At 42.0% G+C, this 14,562-nt stretch overlaps 1 protein-coding gene across 1 annotated transcript in view; it reads left to right on the forward strand.

Moving 5' to 3' along the window:
- Positions 1 to 2,849: 2,849 nt before the first annotated feature.
- Positions 2,850 to 14,562, forward strand: part of LOC307011276 (H-2 class II histocompatibility antigen, A-D alpha chain-like) — a 67,214-nt gene continuing 55,501 nt past the window's right edge. Inside the window, exon 1 of the mRNA XM_079636744.1 lies at positions 2,850 to 2,975. The gene's annotated coding sequence lies outside the window, so the exon portion shown is untranslated. The remainder of the gene's footprint in view (positions 2,976 to 14,562) is intronic.

The following is a 14,562-nucleotide window of genomic DNA, read 5'->3' on the forward strand; positions in this document are numbered from 1 at the left end:
GAGACATTTTAAATGATACTAAACATACTAATCATTCACATTAAACCACATATATATTCTTGTGTGAGTCTTTGGTGTGAGAGGGAGTGAAACTGTATGGGGGAGGTCAGATGGTAATTTCCAGCAAGGTCCTTTGTCCAGACCAGTCTATCTCTCTAACCAGTTTCTCCAGCCTTACACTACTGTATACAGGCCACCAGGGTACCATACAGACTTTATCAAAGAATTTGCGGACTTTCTATCAGAATTAGTATTGGCTGCAGATAAAGTACTAATTGTTGGTGATTTTAATATACACATAGATAATGAAAAAGATGCATTGGGATTGGCATCTAAAGACATTGTAAACTCAATTGGAGTTAGACAACACGTGTCAGGACCGACTCATTGCCGTAATCATACTCTAGATCTAATATTATCACATGGAATAGATGTTGATGCCGTTGAAATACTGCAGCAGAGCGATGACATCTCAGATCATTATCTAGTCTCATGTAAATTACATTTAGCCAAGGCTGCAAAGCCGACTCCGTGTTATAAATTTACATTTACATTTAGTCAATTTAGCAGACGCTTTTATCCAAAGCGACTTACAACTGAGGACTAAGCGAGTCCTCGTGAAGAGGCAAAATTAACGCAAGAAGTGCTCAAAATACAAAGTTCAGGCATTGCTCAGAGTAGCATAAGCCAAACAAGGGAGGATTAAAGGAAAAGTTTATTTTTATTTGTTTATTTTTTTTATGTCAAGTGCTCACGGAAGAGATGAGTTTTCAGTTATGTTAGACCTATCACTTCTGCCACTAAAGAATGCTTTATCAAAAATCTTCCTAATCAGTTTCATCATCTCATCATCCCAGATAGCTTAGAAGAACTTGATATTGCAACAGAAACTTTTAACTCTCTCTTTTCCAGCACTTTAGACACAGTTGCTCCGTTGCACTTGTGGTGGCAATTTTATGATATTCATTGATCTTTAGTAAAATATAAATGATTCAAAGAATGTCACATGTGTGTCTCTCACTTTTAGTGAAAGAAGATTCTGTTTATGTACCTAGGGAGGCAGAAGGGGGAGACACTCCAGAAAACAGACGAGCAAGGACCTCTGACCTAGATGTCAGAAGACCACTTGGTGCAGGGGGGCTTAGTGGGCCAACTAGTGACGTAAACTAGATATGGTTCCTTTGTCTATGGAAAACTACTGGGAGGAAGGCTCTGGGGGAAGAAGACCTTGGAAGAGCTTGGACAAAAAGGTGGTTCAGTCTGTCTGGGGGTGTGTCACTCTTCTGCACAGGGTAACAGCTGTGTATTAGACTGCTCCTATTCTTGCAAGAATACATACTTCTCTTTTTATAATTTGACTCTGAGTGTCTCTTACGCAGTGATGTTTGTTTGATGAATTTTTGCCACAACACACTTAAAGAAGATTAAAGAACATAGTCCAACACCGTGGCACAACGAGCACACTCAGGCCCTTAATAATTTTTTTCAAGTCTGGTTTTATTCAAATACTGAATGCATAATTCATGTAAGTTTGCTAATAAAACATAAATGCTAAAATAAGTTTCCACATATTCTGTCAAGAAACAATTGGTTAGCTCAATTGCTGTAGTTTTCGATCTCAATATAAAAATTCTAAAATACTTATCAGCATTGTAAATGCAGTAATAAATGAACTTACCCGCAAAAGCAGGGTCCTCTCCCTCGCGAAATGCAGCTGCCTTCACTTCAGTCACGGGCTGCACGATGCATCGTCAATTTCTCGTTCAAGCTCTTCTAATATCGCTTCAACGTAAGATAACACACTGTTTTGCTCCATATGCCATTTTAAAATCTAAAACGCTCACAAAATACAAATACACCCGCAAATCACTCTTCACTAACCATGACGCGGCTCTCAACCACAACATCTTAATCCCGCCCACCTACTCCGCTGATTCGACGAGACGCCCGTCGTTGCAGCCTGTAGCACGATTACATTTACATTTATGCATTTGGCAGACGCTTTTATCCAAAGCGACTTACATTGCGTTTCCTATACATTTATACATAGGTATGTGCAATCCCCTGGGATCGAACCCACAACCTTGCATTGTTAACGCAATGCTGTTACCACTGAGCTACAGGAAAGCTATGATGCTACGATCTACGATACGTAGTGGATGGAGGTGTGTTTTGGTGACATCATAGACGCATGCGCAGTGCCGATCTCTCGGTTATAATCAAGGGGGTAATCCATCCGCCGGAAACTGAAGCCTCCACATCACCTGCTGTTAGCATTCCATTGACTCCCGTTCATGTTGGCGTCACTTTGACAGCAAATAACTTTACATCTGAGGCGTCCAAAGACTCCATTTGTCCATTATTTATTTATAAAGAAACACGACAATGTATAAAAGGCTCCATTACCTTGTATCTTATGTTATGGCCCCGTAGAATCCGTTTTTGTAAAAATAGGCTAACGATTGCGTCATAACCACGCGACTCTCTGTCGCACTGTAGAAAAATTACCGTATAGACCGGCGGAGAAGCTCGCAAGCAATCGTGGGGAACATGGAGGCATAAAGTCCGATAAAGTCAAGGGAGAAGCCCACAGAGAGTGATGAAGTTGCTCCTGCTGCTAGCTCATGGACAGCTAATACTAATCTAAATGATTCAGATTTCTCTCGGCACAGCTAGAAGACTGACAACTGTCAGACAGGTTGCTCACATCACCAAGCTCAGTTTGAGCCTAAACTTTAAACTTTTTTATTTATTTTTGAAATGAGCGATCGTTTCGCAAGATAAGACCCTTATGCATCGTCTGGTGTCGTTTAAAGCCATTTGAAGCTGCACTAAAACTGTCATTTGGACCTTGAACCGTTTGGTACCCAATACATTACATTGCATGGAGAAAAATCCTAGAATGTTTTCATCAAAACCCTTAATTTCTTTTCGACTGAAGAAAGAAAGACATGGACATCTTGGATGACATGGGGGTGAGTAAATTATCAGCAAAAGTTTTTTTAAAAGTGAACTAATCCTTTAACAGAGTATCAATTTAATGATATAGGGTATTAGTCCAAGTAAAGACCTTATTCTGAACATTATTTTTTTTTCTTATTTCTTATTTATCTAATTTAACTGTTTACAATAGGCAAAAAATGCTTTGTTTTTAATATGACATATTATTAGATATACCTGAATAATATTTAGATTTCAATTTGCCTAGAGACTAAATATGTAATGAAATGTCTCTCTTGTAATTGGATGGTTTTGTAAAGTGTTTTAGGAAGAGCATGCTATAACCAGTTCATGGTTGTGGTTTTGTTTGTCAAATGCCACGCTTCTGAAACGAAACCATTGGGAGTTTATTGTCAGCGTGTTTACTTTCTGATGAGTGGGCCAAACCAGACACACAAAACCACAGAGAAAGTATCAAATATTAAAGTTAATTAAAAAAAAAAGTTTCGCCATTTAAATGATTAGCCAGATTGATTTATATATATATTTTTTATCATTTTAAAGCATTAAGACCATCAAACATTAAAATGGAGGTGTTTAATGCAGTTGATTATCAATGTTAAAACACTGGGCTGTGACTAAATATTATGAATAACGGGATAAGAAATATCTTCATCTAAATGACAGTAATTTTCACATGATTAATGAACTTCCTTATAACCATGTGATTTCTGTATGAGGAAGTATCATAAACCTAAATACTTAGGTTTGGCTGTGTTCGTGACAGCCATGGAGCTCTGGGGACTTTCCAAAACTGGTTTAACATGATTGTACTGGTTACATAATGAAACAGACTCTGTAGCCTTTTGCAGCAATGGAAAGGCATCAAGTAAACAATGATGATTTGTCAATCTAACCAAAAATTTCATTTCATAATACTGTTATTACAACAATAATTTTATTGTTTTGATGAACAATTGTGCCACAAAACAGGACGTTTTAGTCTGAGATTATACAATAATAATAATAACATGTTTATTTTTTATAGCACCTTTCAAGAACCCAAGGTCGCTTCACAAAATAATACAAACAGACAAAGAGACAAGCAATCTGCTTATTATAACAATCAAACAAGCAGAAAAGCAGTACTGTAAGTAGTTATAGAATCCAAGAAAACATACATTTCGATATTGTAAACATGTAACATAAAAAATGAAAAAGTGGAAGACAGGGAAAATAGAGAGGAAAATAATTATTTACGGAGCATGGTGAATAGATGAGATTTGAAGGTCTGGAGGTTAGGAGTGGCACGAAGATTAGGGGGCAGCTTATTCCATAGCTTAGGGCCTATAACACTAAAAGCCCTACCACCCACAGTAGAAAGTTTATACTTGGGTACGACAAGCAAATGTCATTGCTAGATCTAAGGGTCCGGGCAGGAACATATGGTGGCACTAACTCAGCAAGGTATTGGGGTGCAGGGCCATGACAGGCTTTATAAACTAAGACAAAGTTTAATAACAATGTTATTATACATAGCAAACCTTTAATTCAAATAGCATATATCTATAAAAACAGAATTACTTCTATAGTTGCTAGACTGCAATCTTCCATCTATCCATTCTCTAGACAGCTTGTCCTCTGTATGGTTGTAGGGATGCTGGATAATATCTCAGTATCTCAGGTTAAATACAGGGACATCTCCTGAATGGATGTCAGTATATCACAGGGTTTAGATGGCCATCTTGTGGTTGTTAATATTTCAGATACCCAAGATAAAACCCCTTCGGTTTTTAATTATTGTGATATTTGCTGTTAGGATAATACTGTCATCTAGAGGTTGTAAATAAAAATTGCCGGCTCTTGTCTCAAATACATTAAAGTCACCATACAAATCTAAATGGACAATTTGTTTTGCCATATTATTTTTTATTTTTTTTGTAATATAAATTATTTATCCCTACACACAATTAATTGCATTTTTAATCAAAATAACTTACCCCTACTAATATAACTAATTACTATATCAACTAATTAGTGATTATAACTAATCCCTCTTGCAGTATTTTTGAGGGCTGCACTGTCACTCACATAATAATAATAATAATAATAAACTTTATTACAGACTCACCGGTCCAAATAAAAAACATAAGATCACATCAAAAGCAAAAACAAAAAACAATGATCTAATGATCCAATCAATTCCCAAAATGGACAAATTCAAGTCAATGTATTTAAAGATAAGACTATTTTTCAGTTTCCCATAGGAGAGGGGGGAAAGGGCATCATTAAGCAGCCTCACTGCGTAAGGGTACGTACAGGCTGTTAGCCAGTCTGGCTTTACTGGCACCAATGGACCTGTACCTTCTCCCTGAGGGCAGCAGGTGGAACAGGTGATAGGCCGGGTGATGCCGGTCCCGCAGGATGTTGTGCACTCTCTTTAGACAGCGGGTATCATAGATGTTACTGATCTCTGGGAGAGTGGTCCCAATGATTTTACCCACTGTTTTTACCACTCGTTGGAGTGCCTGGAGTACCACACTAAGAAACCATATGTCAAAACTGCTGATGGCACAGTTGTAAAAGTTGACCATCAGCTGTTTTTGAATCCTGGCGCTCCTCAGTTGCCTCAGGTAGTAGAGGCGTTGCTGGGCCTTCCCTATCACTGCGGTGATGTTGGTTCCCCAGGATAGGTCCTCGGTCACAGATGCTCCAAATCATTTGAAATGTGGCACCCTCTCTACCACCTCATTGCCAATAGAGAGAGGAGAGTGATTGGGTCTGCTCTTGCGGAAATCCAAAATGATCTCCTTGGTCTTTTTGATATTCAAAGACAAGTTATTATTGACACACCATGACGCTAGATGTTGCACTTCAGTCGAGTAACCCCAGAGTGCAGTCTGGACGATTGGGGCAGGGCGACACATTAAGGCGGGGCGACACGTGTCGCTCCGCCCACCCACAATTTCATTGGTTTATAATACAGCAATCTTATTGGAGTAGACACTTGAGGCATGAGTATGCGCATTCCTTTATGTACGAGTTTATAAATGATCTTCTACGCAGTTTGGCCGTAGGCTACTATGACGATTTCAGTAACGATAAATTAAATAATGTTTTTATTAAAGGTGGGGTATGTAATTTGCAAAACGGCCGGCAGATTTTGAAAATACACAACTCAAATGGTCCTACCTTCTTTCCTTTGACTCCACCCATTCAAAGAACATGGACATGGATGGGGGGAGGGGGGGATGGTACGACCGTTTGATTGACGTACTTACTGTCCAATGATTCTAGGTGGTCTTGGAAGTGATTGGCTGGAGTTTTTCGAGTCCTGCCTGTTCCACAGATGATTAAATTGCTTAATTTTTATTTTAGTGCTTCTAACTCAGTGGCTGTAAGCGGGTTAGGAATAGGATTTTAAGTAATTTTGAAAAAAATGGCCAAAAAAGAGAATTACATACCCCACCTTTAACTTAATACGAGTTAAACCGTTAATACGACTTAAGTTAAATTAAGTTACTGTACAACAAACAATCCCTTCAAGGCAGACCGCCGTGTAATATAGCCTATACGTGCTGCTAAATCTGGGGAACGAATTCTTCATTAGTGGCCACGATATATATATATATACTTAGGTCTATATCAAGTTAAGTCAAGTCGTATAGCGCTCAATTCACATCGTTTTATAGCAGCTTTGCAAAAAGTAATATAGGCCTAAGCTTTAATATTGAGTAGTTTTAGAGCTGGGCGATATTGTAATGCTGAAGCTGAGGCAGAGGGATCCATTTGCAAGACTTTATTAACACAAACAAGAGACACAAGTAGGCAGACATCAACAGATAGCAGCAGAAGTCTGGGGGACAAACCAATACTCAAAGTCGGATACAGGCAAGGATCAGGGCAGGCAGCAAAGGTTCACAAAGTCCAGGATACAGGCAAGGATCAAGGTTCAGAATAACGCGGAAAACAGGAGAGTATGCTTGGTAATGTCTGCTGAGCAAATCAAGACTTCGCACAGAACAACGGAAGACACAGTCAATATAAAGGGGGAGATAATGATGAACAGGTGATGGTGATAACGATGGAGGGAGTGCTGGGAAGTGCAGTTCTAATATTCAGGAGAGAGGGAGCGAATGAAACCAGAGGGTGGCGTAAGAGAGCGTTCTATGACAGAGCCCCCCCCCCTGGGAGCGGCTCCGGAAGCGAGGGTCTGACCCGCGTCGGGGTCTACCACGGGGTCTTGGTGCAGGCCGGTCCGGATGATCACGGTGGAAAGTTGTGAGTAACGTAGGATCTAGAATATCTTGGGTTCTGACCCAAGAACGTTCCTCTGGACCGTATCCCTCCCAGTCAATGAGGTATTGTAATGACCCGCCGCGGCGTCTGGAGTCCAGAACCTCTCGCACCCGGTAGGCCTCTGCACCGCCGACTTCAATAGGAGGGTCCTGTATGGGAGCGATCTCCTCCTGGACCACCTCTCTCCTGGGAGCCGTAGCGGGTCTGAAAAGAGAGATATGAAAAGTGGGTGAGATGCGGTAATGAACAGGAAGATCCAAACGGAATGAGACGGGAGTAATCTGACGGAGGATCTTGAAGGGACCAATGAATCGAGGGGAAAGTTTTTTGCTGGGGAGCTTTAGACGGAGGTCTCTAGCTGAAAGCCACACCCATTGGCCGAGTCTATATTGGGGTCCGGCGCGCCTTCTTTGATCTGCATGCCGCTGGTAGTGACGAATGGCCCGTTGTAAGTGAACATGAGCTGAGTCCCATGTTGCCTCACTTTGCCGTAACCATGAATCCACAGTGGGGAGATTGGAAGGTTCTCCTGCCCAAGGGAACAGGGGAGGTTGAAATCCTAACACACATTGAAACGGGGTCAGACCCGTGGTCGGTTTTACCAAAGAATTCTGCGCATACTCCGCCCAGACCAAGAAGCGACTCCAGTCATGTTGATTCTGGTGACAATAGGTACGAAGAAAACGAAGGAGATCCTGATTGAGTCTCTCTACCTGCCCGTTGGACTGAGGATGGTAGCCAGAGGTGAGGCTCACATTAATGTGCAACTTAGAGCAAAGCTCCCTCCAGACTCGAGATGTAAACTGGGGACCGCGGTCCGAGACAATATCCTCAGGGAGTCCAAACAGGCGTAACACATGATTCAGAATGGCTTCAGCAGTTTGTAGAGCAGTGGGCAGGCCAGCCAGTGGGATGAAACGGCATGATTTAGAAAACCGGTCTACTACAGAGAGTATGGTGGTGAAACCTTGAGAGAGTGGTAAATCAGTAAATCAGTGGAGAAGAACAGAGACCAACGGGCCTGACGGGCATTCAGACGCTTAGCAGAACGGATATACTCCAGGTTTTTATGATCGGTGAGTACAATGAAAGGTTGGCGCGCGCCCTCCAGCCAGTGTCTCCACTCCTCAAAAGCTGCCTTCATAGCCAGAAGCTCTCGATCACCCACATCATAATTTTGCTCAGCAGAATTGAGTTTGCGGGAGAAGAACGCACAAGGAAACATCTTGGCCGGACCTCCGTGACGTTGAGAGAGAATGGCACCAACTCCTGTGTTTGAAGCATCCACTTCAACGATGAACTCCCTCTCCGGATCAGGGTGATGCAGAATGGGCGCGGTGGTGAAACTCGCCTTAAGCCGCTCAAAGGCCGTTGTGCATTCAAGAGACCACCGGAATTGCTCCCCCCCCCCCTGGAGAAGGGATGTGAGAGGGACCACAATAGTACTGAAATTACGAATAAATCTACGATAGAAATTCGCAAATCCCAGAAAGCGCTGTAATTCCTTAATAGATGTGGGTTGGGGCCAGTTCACCACGGCTTGGACTTTGCTGTCATCCATGAAAACCCCATCTGCACTGATAATGTATCCCAGGAAAGCGATTCGGGTCTGGTGAAATTCGCACTTCTGAATTTTGGCATAGAGTTGGTTGTCAATTAAGCGCTGAAGGACGGCTCGAACATCCCTGATGTGTGCCTCGAGAGTCTCAGAATAAATGAGGATATCATCAATGTAGACTATAACTGTATGGTTCAGCATGTCTCGGAAGATCTCATTGACGAATGCCTGGAATACGGAGGGACTATTGGAAAGTCCGAATGGCATAACCCGGTACTCATAGTGACCGGAAGTTGTGGAGAAAGCTGTCTTCCACTCGTCACCCTCACGAATACGAATGAGGTTGTACGCATTCCGTAAATCCAGCTTTGTGAAGTACCGGGCTGTGCGAAGCATCTCCAAGGCAGCGGGGACTAACGGCAGAGGATATCGATACTTGATAGTCACCTCATTGAGACCCCGGAAATCAATGCACGGCCGAAGCCCACCGTCCTTCTTCTTAACGAAAAAGAACCCCGCTGACGCTGGTGAGGTGGAAGGAGTGATGAAACCCTTAGCGAGCTGTTCCTCGATTTACGTCTTCATTGCTTCTGTCTCCGGCTGAGATAAAGGATACACTCTCCCGCGCGTTGGAACAGCCCCAGGTAAGAATTCGATAGCACAGTCTCCTGCTCGATGTGGAGGTAAGTGAAAAGCTTCACTCTCGCTGAACGCCAGGGCTAAATCATGGTATACCTCAGGTAATTCTTGAAGATCCGATTCTCTCACAGATTCATGACTCGTTTCCGGACCCTGGACCGCAGGCATGCAGTTCTCCCGACAGAAATGGGACCATTGAGAAATCCTCCTCTCAGACCAGGAAATGAGTGGATTGTGACGTTCCAGCCATGGAAATCCCAAAATCACCGGGTAATGAGGTGAGTTGATTGTGTATAGTTGTATTCTCTCTGTGTGCTGAGGTCCCACATTGAGAGTGAGGGGTTGCGTGATGTACTGCGCCTCTCCTGTCCCCAGAGGGCGCCCGTCCAGTGCAGTCATGGCAACTCGAGACTCACAAGGAACAAGAGGCAAAGAATGAGTTTGTGCAAACGTAAGATCTATTAAATTCCCTGCAGCACCGGAGTCAATTAAAGCCCTCGTCTCAACCGTCTCTCCATTCCAAATTAACGAAACTCTCAAGATAAGAGAATGAAAGGAAGGAATTTTGGGACTCACCGCAGTAGATTCAGAGGATGCGGCAGTCGGAGGTGATCTCATGGGAGGTCTCACAGGACAAGCGGCTCTCAGATGACCAGGTTGAGCACAACACATGCATAAATTCAGACGTCTCCTCCTATCACGTTCGGCCATGGAGATGTGCGTGACACCGATCTGCATAGGTTCAGATTCAGGGATGACAGAGGGGAAACTGAATAGATTTGTTCTGTGCGATGGACGACGAGCCCGGATGAGATGATCTAAACGAATGGCGAGTTCCATGATCTGATTGAGACTTTTTCCATCATCACGGCATGCCAGCTCTCCTAGGAGATCCGAATTGAGTCCTTTACGATATAAGAGTGTAAGTGGTCCGTCACCCCAACCTGTTTGTGCAGCGAGCGTTCTGAAAGTGAGTGTGTAATCCGCCGCTGATGAGTTAGCCTGGCGTAATGACAGAAGCAGTTCCCCTGGGTCCTTTCCTCCCGCAGGATGTTCAAACACTTCTCTGAAATGAGTTTTAAACACCTCATAGGTGAGAGAGGAAAGCTGACCTCCAGTCCACATCGCTGTTGCCCATTCCAGCGCCCTTCCCGTCAGAAGCGAGCATACGAAAAAGATTCGGCTCTGGTCGGTATGGTGCTCTCGGGACTGACTGAAATAGATCTCACATTGCAATAAAAATCCTTTACAGGTGGCTGGTGATCCATCAAACTTCTCAGGTAATGACATTCTGGGATTACCAAAAGGGGGACTCCCGGCTGGCGGAGAAGGATCAGGTGCAGCGGGTGCCGGCTGCGGGGCTAATGCCTGCACAGACCTCACAAGCTCTTCGGTGAGTGAAGTTAGTTTAACCAGCTGTTGACAATGAGAGACCAGCTCAGAAGCTTGCGCTGAGACTTCATTGGCCAAGTGAAGAAAGTCTGCTGGATCTTGGGCGGGCGAAGTCTTCTGTAATGCTGAAGCTGAGGCAGAGGGATCCATTTGCAAGACTTTATTAACACAAACAAGAGACACAGGCAGGCAGACATCAACAGATAGCAGCAGAAGTCTGGGGCACAAACCAATACTCAAAGTCGGATACAGGCAAGGATCAGGGCAGGCAGCAAAGGTTCACAAAGTCCAGGATACAGGCAAGGATCAAGGTTCAGAATAACGCGGAAAACAGGAGAGTATGCTTGGTAATGTCTGCTGAGCAAATCAAGACTTCGCACAGAACAACGGAAGACACAGTCAATATAAAGGGGGAGATAATGATGAACAGGTGATGGTGATAATGATGGAGGGAGTGCTGGGAAGTGCAGTTCTAATATTCAGGAGAGAGGGAGCGAATGAAACCAGAGGGTGGCGTAAGAGAGCGTTCTATGACAGATATAAAGAAATATGTTGCTGATATAAATGATACAATGTTTGACATTTAGCTATATTATATTTATTAATTTACCCAGCAGATAAGTCAATGCTACTTTAACCCCCTGGGGTCGGCAATCACGCCGGCGTGATTTGCACGTTTTTTTTCACATAGCAGCTGAATAAACTTAAAATACTCCGTCATATATGGTCATACAGACTTAATATAAATTAAAAAAGAATCTGTGAGATGTCTACTTTTGTATGTGTCCACTTACAATCAAAACAAAACGTTGTGCTTTTGTAAAATAAAGAAATTAAACAGGGTGTGCTTTCTGCCTCTCCGTCTCGTGAACTTTTTTTTTCTTGAGCACGTCTCTAAACATTTAAAAAACTCAGCAAATACTTGTCACACATTTGTGAGCTCTATATATTTATAATCATTTAAGTGTGTAGTTTTAAATTATCTGATTCAAAACGAAAACAAATATTCTCTGTTTAAGTAATTTGTATAAAACCAACAAGATATTCAGTTTCTCTAACCCTTCCTCATTAGTTTTAATGTGACCACACCCACACGCGCAAAACATACAGAGATGCAAATCGTCCATGTGTCGCGCGAACGCCCCCATTACCTCAACAACAAAGCGGCAAACTTTATCAGTCCTCTCTGCAGTCGTCGAGTTTGGAAGACATGCTGTGAGATTATAGGGTTTACATCTGAAGAAGAAGATCGCGATTTGAAGACGAACGATTTTAAGGTAAGAAATAATTCTGAATTATATTAGTTAGTGTTATTGTTGCATAAACTTCATATTGCCATTGAACTGTTGCTCGATGCTTCAGTGAATGTCCCCTGCACGCGCTGTGAGTTTGAGTCATTCGCGCGACGTGCGTTTGAAAAGCAAAACGCACCATGATTTTACTCCAATCTCATTTCATAACGTCATATCGATTGTAAACATTTGAAGTAACATATGATAATCAATATGTTTTTCTCTAGTGTAGTGTTACTGAAGTGTTCCTTTTTAACTATGCCTGCTATACTATTGTTCTTATTATTTGATTCAGCCCTGCAGGTATATGCCTACAAGGCACAACAAATATATATATGTATATATATATATATATATATATATATATACATATATATATATATATATATGTGTGTGTGTGTGTGTGTGTGTGTGTGTGTGTGTGTGTATTTTGTAAATTTTAAAAAGGAATTTTCACCAGAAATCTAAAATGTATTCCCACAATCATGCAGCCCTGGTTTCTTCTTGATATCAGCATGTTCTCAGCTTTTATATATATATATATTTATTTTAGGTAGCTACCCGTCCTGCTGACTTCAACATGAGCATGAGGAGGTAAAGTGAAAAATCAAACACCTTGGAAATGACAGGTAGGCTATGCACTATGTTTCAGGAAAGGAAAGGTGTGTGACTGGTTAAGTCTCTGTCTTTAGTTCAGTGTGTTAAATAATGTGCTTTTTGCCATTTGTTGTGTATCTTTGGATTATGTTGTGTTGTAAATAAATTCAAACAATCAAAAAGCCATTCTTTTTTAAATCTCCTCATTCTTTGTGCAAGGTAATGTAATGATAGTGCCTGAGAGCTCCTAATAGGGCCATTATGGGAGGGCCTTTGTCTCTCTCAGGTGTGAAACACTCAATATTCATGGTAGTTTACGCCTCCTCGCATAAAGCTTTCTTACACAAAACATGTCATACAAATTTTAAATCAATATATTGTCTTATCTGAATGAGTATTCAGGATGATTTTCACATAGTTTTGGAGCAAATATTCTAGGCTACGTGATACAATTTTCAAAAGCCTTGCGAATAAATAATTAGTTAGTGTTTCATGACATTATTTCAGTGACTTTTTTTTTGGTCATTTTCACAAACCACGCATAAATGTTATTATCTCAAAACTACAAACTTTTACATACATGCTGCTGACATATTATTGTAGCAGAGTTTGTGCTGAATGCAGTGTAATAAGACCTTAGCCATGAAAATGTCACAAGTAACAGAAATAAGCACAAATGTTAGAGCATGACAGAACACCTCCAGGACCCAGAAAACACCTCAGACCCCAGGGGGTTAAGCATGGGCGTAGGTTTAGGGGGGGACGCTAGGTACTAGTCCCAATCAATATTTTAAAATGACAAAATTGTCCCCACCAATATTTGTGAGAGAATTACGAGGCGGCCGCCTCCGTCAAATTAGGTGCCGCCTTCTGCTCTTGACAAAACTCGGATAGACAGTCACATGCTCAGATACACTTTTTCCACCGTGACGGTTCTGTTGGGTTCCTGTGTCCATTCTGTCCTGTGTCCATTAAACATATTACATGCGCTTCTTGAGGCACACGCGCGCGGTGCCGCGGTCTCTTGCTCTCTCTTCGTCTCTGCCGTGCACGCGCTATGCGGTTTGGAGCACAGTATCTGTCTTGCGGGCGCGCTCGCGATTCCGGGAGATTTTAACAAATTCGCGGGCATCAGTGAGCCGCTATCAATAATATGCGGGAGACTCCCGTGATGTCTGTGTTTCTATACTGAAATAATATCGGCATTATTATTTTTCAGCGCGTGGTGGGAGCGTTGGCGCTGAGCATACATTTAATAAAATTAGGGGGAAATGCCCTTTATAAAGGTAAAAAAATATATTCTGATAAGATTGTTTTCCAACAGTGACGTAATGAAACATTGACAATTTAAGTTTGAAGGGAGTAAAGCCTCGGTTTAGGCTATTAAAGAAATGTAATTTTGCCAAAAGAAGAACTTTTATTTTAAATACATGTTATTTTTAAATCACCCTACTACAGTGTGACATTTTACCATATTATCATGCTTAACACTGATAATTTGAATAATTGTAATGTGATGATCAGATATCTAAATCAGAGAATATCATAGGTTTGGGTGGGTGGATTATTTATTTTTAACAGCGGATTCTGGTGACTCAAAGTGCACCCGATTAATGAATTTATCTTTAAAATGTACAAAATTTTCTTACGGGCGGGCATCCCCCCGGACCCCTCTAGAGATACCGAGGTCCACCCACAAAAGACGAGGCTGACTCCAGCTCCTTTTTCGCCAGCTCCTTATTCGTCGAACTATTCGTTCCACCTTAAAAATGTTGGATGGTAGTTAACCCCTCCCCCTCTATGCTTTTGGCAGTATTTCTTAAAGGAACAGTTGTACGTGAATTA

This window comes from Phoxinus phoxinus (assembly GCF_949152265.1).
Source record: "Phoxinus phoxinus genome assembly, chromosome: 15".
Classification (NCBI taxonomy): domain Eukaryota; kingdom Metazoa; phylum Chordata; class Actinopteri; order Cypriniformes; family Leuciscidae; genus Phoxinus; species Phoxinus phoxinus.